The sequence below is a fragment of the Phoenix dactylifera genome, chromosome 1 (assembly GCF_051530095.1).
Source record: "Phoenix dactylifera cultivar Ajwa chromosome 1, Ajwa_hap1_PhDact_Kaust_v1.1, whole genome shotgun sequence".
Lineage (NCBI taxonomy): Eukaryota > Viridiplantae > Streptophyta > Magnoliopsida > Arecales > Arecaceae > Phoenix > Phoenix dactylifera.
The window spans coordinates 8,905,481-8,911,970 of NC_143190.1; the positions used below are offsets into that span (position 1 = coordinate 8,905,481).

Sequence of the window (6,490 nt, forward strand, 5' to 3'; positions counted from 1 at the left end):
GTCGCTGATCTAGCAGGTACTTTTTGGCATATTCTTTTTGACATGGCGTGAAACATCCCTAATATGGTCTCACATGGGCCAATGATGACATATGTCCACTTGCAGAACGGCCTCATGGGTTGTCCATGGAATGGGACCATGCTAGCAACATGCCTAGATGAGCGGACAAAGAGGCTTGACATTACGTCTATTTTGTCTTCATAATTCAAAATTTATTGTCTATTCATCAATTTATTTTAATTTGAATAAAACTAGAAAGTAATCAAACAATCGATTACAAAATTCAAACGAGAAAAGAATTGAAACCCTCTGAATAATTATAAAAACAAATCCAACATATTGTGATAAGAAATGTGGTTTATATACTATTCAAATATGTATACTATTCCATGGTTTCCTTGCTAAATATGTTTTAACACATTCCAGATAATCTCCTTCCCAAGTTGATTTTTTTTAAAATTTTTTTTTCCTTTTTTCCTCCTCTATTTCCAAAAGCCTGTGGTCAAGCAAGCAAATACTGGGCTTGGCTCGGTTAATTTTTCACCTCTAGGGATATGACAATAGACCCATAATTAAAATCATTTAACTAAAACTCCTGGCTTAATCCATCTCTTTAGTCACCTGATGCAAAACTGAGACAACTTTCAAAGTCCTACAAGAACAAGTTCTGACTTTGTGCTCTTTTATGAAAGTAGGCTACCACAGAAACTTAATGGTGCTGATGGATCAGACTGGGTCTTTTTTTTGGGTACCGATCTAGGTTTTATTATTTCCAAATACAAACCTATTGGACTTTGGATCTAAATTTTATTCCATGTCCGGCGCAATGAAAGTTAAATCGGCTCCAGGCTTAGGTGATAAAAATATGATAAAACCATTAGTTCTTAGGGTTGGTATCGGCTATGTTAAGACCTGCACTTGATCCAATGCATATCAATTTTCTGGCCTGAGTTCTTGTTGCGTCCCAAAACATAACATTTTACCAATTAATCAAGTTAAAACCATCCATGCTTTGTGATCTCAGGTATGTCAAGACCTATACTTGATCCAATGAATATCAAGTTTCGGCTCTGAGTTCTTGTCGAGTCCCAAAACATATCACTTTAAGAATTAATCCAGTTAAAACCATCTATGTTTTGAAAAGCTTATCAATGAAACACTAATTACATACCCCAAAAATTGAGCAATAACCCACAAGCACTTGATGGTTGAGCACTTAATAATGGTCGACTGAAAATTGAAAATATATGCTTAATTTATAATCAATTACAGCCGCCTCAACATGTTCGAACATATGATTGTTTTTATTCTTTTTACCCTATTAAATTGTAGAACAAAATTTTATATTACCAAGAATTTAGAAATTGAAGGGAATAGAAATAAAACTAAGACCATATACATGTATGTAGATAGACCGGGTAGTTAGTCAGAACAGGATTGCTTATAGAAACATCAAACCTGGACCTGATTCAAAAATTGTCAATGGAACTAATATCAGACTCTGATACCCAATCCTCATCAGGGTTATTCATGAAAGGTTTTGTTTCAACATGTTCCTTTAACTAATGTGCTAGGCTTTTATTAACAGTGTATGAAACTATGGCCACATATATTTTCCAACTTCCATCTTGACATTGTCACATGGCTCATCCAAGGACCACATATATTTTCGAACTTCCATCTTGCATATGTATGTATGCATGTATGATATATATATATATAGACACACACACACATACATACATACTTGTATACATAAATAATTAATTAAATACATGTCTATATGTGTATCTATCAATTTTTTTAACCATAAATTAAAAAAAAATCAATAATGAGAGGAGTAAAACCTTAACTCATTTTATTCCACCAAATTCTTATCATCTCATTTTAGTATAGTCTTTTTATAATATATTTGTTATGATTTAGCATTTGTCATTTCTTATAATGTGTTTTCGACTATATGTATGCATATATACATATATGTAGATGCACATAAAAACATAAACAAACAAACTACACACACACATATATATAATTTGTTTCTATATATGTATGTATATGTATGTCTGTACATATATATGTGTATTTTTGTTTGTATGCGCATAACTGGTTAGCATTCAGGTTTTCAGGTATGGTTTACCTAAACCCAAATCTAATCCAATAAGACTTCGGGTCTATTTTTGAAAACAAATCTAACTTAATAGCTTTTCGTATTAATTTTTCTACCCAAGCCAAATGTTTCATGTTAGGTTCTGATTGGTTTAATGGGTTTTGTCCTCCATTGACACTCCTATATAGTGGATGTAATTAGATATGTTGATCGATTAATAGAAACAACAAATATATGAGATTAATAGGGTAGGAAATCACTATCATCACCAAGATACTGTATTAGTGACAGAACCCTGTTTTTCGTGAATGTGTACATTTCATACCCATTTTGCAATCACATTTATATACATCCTCATAGGAACAGGTGCCTGTAAACAAATGTATGGATTTCAAGATCTGAAAAGGGATCTGAGAGCTCACTTGTTTTTCTATGGGTGAGGCAGATGGATCATTGGAATCATGGGAAAGGTTGAGAAATGTCCTAAAACATATCTTGTTCTCGTGCATTTAAAAATCAATCATGTGAACAACTCAATAAAGTTAAATGATGTTTTAGGAATGATTGATGTACCCGCTCACCCCCAGGGTCCACCATTAGATCATGCAATGAAATCTATGAAATTCATGCAGACCGATGAATAAAAAAGTTTGGAGTGCTTTGGGATCTATATGGGATACGATCCAATGGTCAAGTTGTGAAAAAGGATCAATAAGTCTTTGGTGCGAAAGATACATCCCAACTCCACCAAAAATGCCCTAACCCTACTCATGATCAAATCCAAATAGCTACTATAGCCCACAACAACACACTTGATTCACAATTGCATTAAAACTACCCATATGTCAATCCTGTCACCTCCAAAGCCGTTGCGGCATCTCTTAACTGGTCTATTAGCTTTGTTTCTTAAATAAATAACCTCGATAATTACCTTTTATTTCTATGCCTTGCCAAGTTCCTTGCCCCGCCTTGCCATAATTTGGATATCAAGAGGTATAAACAGTAATTAAAAATAAATTTTATAACTCTACAGCATTAATCAACTATTATATTACGTTTTTCTCTATTAATCAACTATTGCATTACTATTATATAGCCATAATTCGGACCAAATCTAACTGGACCCAGGAAGAATCAGGTCATGAGTGATGGTGATCCATTGGCTGGCCTACAAACAATCTCTCTCAGAAGCACAGATGTTCTTGGCCTAGATCAAATTAGTCCAGGTCCCAAAAGTAGTCTCATGAAAGTTTGTTCATATATACATAACCAGGCGGTTACTTGTCCTTCCTAAAGAAGTGCTACGTGATTCCAACTCCCACTTGCCACTTCCTTGAAGTCCAAACTTCCTTCTTCCCCCTCCCTTTCATTGTTAACCAACCCCATCAGCAATTGAAGCCAACATCCTTGTATACAAATGAAACGAAGATCAATGAAAGCCAGGCCCATCCTTCTGCTTCAAATGGCTGTCATAGCTGCTTTCTTCGCTGCATCTTTGCTCGCCACTGACCACATTGTAGGGGACTCCATATGGACGATCCCTCCGAGCAATGATTTCTATAGCAACTGGTCTCAGAACAAATCTTTCAATGTTGGTGACTCACTAGGTAAAAATGCCTATAACCTAGTATTTTTTTTTATTTCCAACAGAACTCACAGGTTTATATTACACTCTTTAGAATCATGATATTGTTGTGCTGTTGCTTGTGCTCTTCAAGTTTTTAGGTTCGAGATGGGACTCTACAATGTGGTGCAGGTTTCTAAGAGGGAGTTTGATAGCTGCAGTGCTGAGAACCCCTTCCGAACGATTCTTACAGGGCCAGTGACCATCGATCTCAAAGAAGAAGGCATCTTATACTTCATTTGTAGCTTTGGAAACTATTGTCTTCTAGGCCAAAAGCTCTTTGTCTCTGTCCAGAGGCCACCACCACCACCACCACCGGCCAAGTCTTCTTCACCTACTAGCTCTTAGTTGCTGCGCCAGCACTTTAAAATTTCAAACTTTATAGTTGGATCCGAGCAGATTAGCCTGCTTCTGTATGCGGGTTTACTTGTTCCATAGATGGATTGAGTGTACAAGTAAATTTATGTTAACTTACATCATTGCAATAATCTTTCTGATTTCAAATATTTGTTCTTCCTGGTGTTGGGCACAAGGTTTATTAAAGTAATAAAAACACTTCATAGATAGTTGTAATCCTAACAATTAATTTTTTAGTAATATATTTATTTTAGTGATATGTTCTCATATAATCATTTACTTGAAAGGAGAATATGTTGGGTTTATTTACTTAAAAAGGAGAGTGTTTATATATATTTATAGTGGCAATCGGAGATCGATGGTTGGTTCGCAAGATATGACTCTTGAATGTTGAGGTTTAAAAGTTCGAGCAAATCTGAAAAATCCGGTAAGATTCAGAAAGAAGCTTCATTGTTAAATGCTACAAAAAAATTAATGAGATGAGATGTAAATTTATTGAATTGCGTCTTTCTAAAAAATTTAATTATGATATTAGCATATTAACATGATCATATGTATAATGCCTCCTAACATGTATTATGTAAAACATAACACAATGTAATTTTAGATTTTATAGGGCTCATTTTGTATGTTGCCATGTCTAGTAGTGAGATCAGGGTATTATTACGTGAGAAATAAATTATTACCAGGTTACTGTGAGGACCCATGCGAGCGTGTGTTTAGTTCCGCATCGGTTATTCACTGGGTAGATCTCGGGTACTTATACAGAATTAAGGAACCTAAATAATACCTTCCGGCTAGCCATTTTGGGTGAGGCTCTGAGTTGTTACAAATGGTATCAGAGCGGATCCGGTCTATAATCTATGTGAACTAGGGGACATTGCAGTACGGATCCATTGGGGCTAACCATAAGCCAATCGTGGTGTTTGTGATTAGATTTAAATGAATTTGAACTCCTTAGCCTGACGAGGACGTCAGAGCTTGAACGGGGGGAGTATGTGAGGACCCATGCGGACGTGTGTTTAGTCCCACATCGGTTATTCGCTAATACCTTCCGGCTAGCCATTTTGAATGAGGTTCTGAGTTGTTATAGTTACAATATGAAGTATTACATTATATACACACACATTATGCTCATGAGAGAGGAAAATTTAGCTAGGTCCTATTATAATAGAAGATGAATTATGTGAACCTCTGTTTCCATTGCAATACAACTTGAACTATTATGGTCCCAAGGAAAACTTTACCAAGCCTGCCAACAGTAGTTTGATAGTTCATGTAAATATACGTGGTTTGCGTGAATGATATAGGGGAAGACTATATGCTCTTATATAAGATAGCAATATAATAATTGTACTTTTTCTCATTATGTTTTTGTGCATGTAATATATAATACATAGAAAGCAATGACCAACCCGATAAAGAAAGGGGTTCGTAGAGAAATATTGACTATCCAACTAGGTAGACTAATTTATATCAACCACATTAGGTGCGTATGTAGTATATATGTCATATTTAGGGGTTACCATTTGACTATTTATGCCATGCCCCAAACCCGACACTCGAGTCCGGCCATGTGACACGGCTGCGTACTCCCTACACTACAAAAAAAATTGTCTTTTTCGGTGCTTTTTAAAACCTATACCGACGCTTATAAGCGTCCGTAATTTTGGCACCGGTGCTTTTTAAAGTATCGCAAAAGCGTCGGCATTTAAAGAGTGAAATTTTTTTTTGCCTGTGCTTTTTAAAAGCGTCGGCAATAATGGGAGCTTTGCCGATACTTTAAAGCATCGGCAATACTTATTCTAACGACACTTTAAAGCGTTGTTAGAGTTATTTTTAAAAAAAAATTATTTAAAAAACCTAATTTTTTTTTTGAGGGCAAAAAAAGAAATTGGATCAATGGTTCGTTTACAAATGCCCGATGTTTCTTTTACAAATTATAATTTATATGATATTTTCTTACAAATTACAATTGGAAAGACCAATCAATGGTTCTCTCAAATCCCGTTTTCATCTCCTTCGCATCAGTTGAATACCATGTGGAGGGGGGGGAGACTCTTGATAGTAAAAATTAAGAGGAAAGCAAGAAACGAGAGAAAGATAATAGGATTAGAGATGAACATATATTTTTTATCAAAATGGATAAGATTGGAGATGAATGCCACAAAAATACAAAAAATAGTAAAAAGAATAATAAAAAAACATACAAGTGGGCAAACAACCCACTTCGGACAAGCTTCTAGAGCTTTTTTCTAGCTTTTGGAGCTTCTTTCCTGTGAGGGGTTTGGCGATGGGGACTCCGCCTAACGCCTCCACCCTGGCGCCCTCTAACTCGGACTGCAACGACATCCTCCAGCGTGGGCAGCAGCTCCGCCCCTTTGTCCAATATCCCAACG

The 6,490-nt window shown here is 35.7% G+C and overlaps 1 pseudogene; it reads left to right on the forward strand.

Moving 5' to 3' along the window:
- The first annotated feature begins 3,425 nt into the window (after positions 1 to 3,425).
- On the forward strand, positions 3,426 to 4,082 carry LOC103715720 (mavicyanin pseudogene; annotated as a pseudogene).
- The last annotated feature ends 2,408 nt before the right edge of the window (positions 4,083 to 6,490 follow it).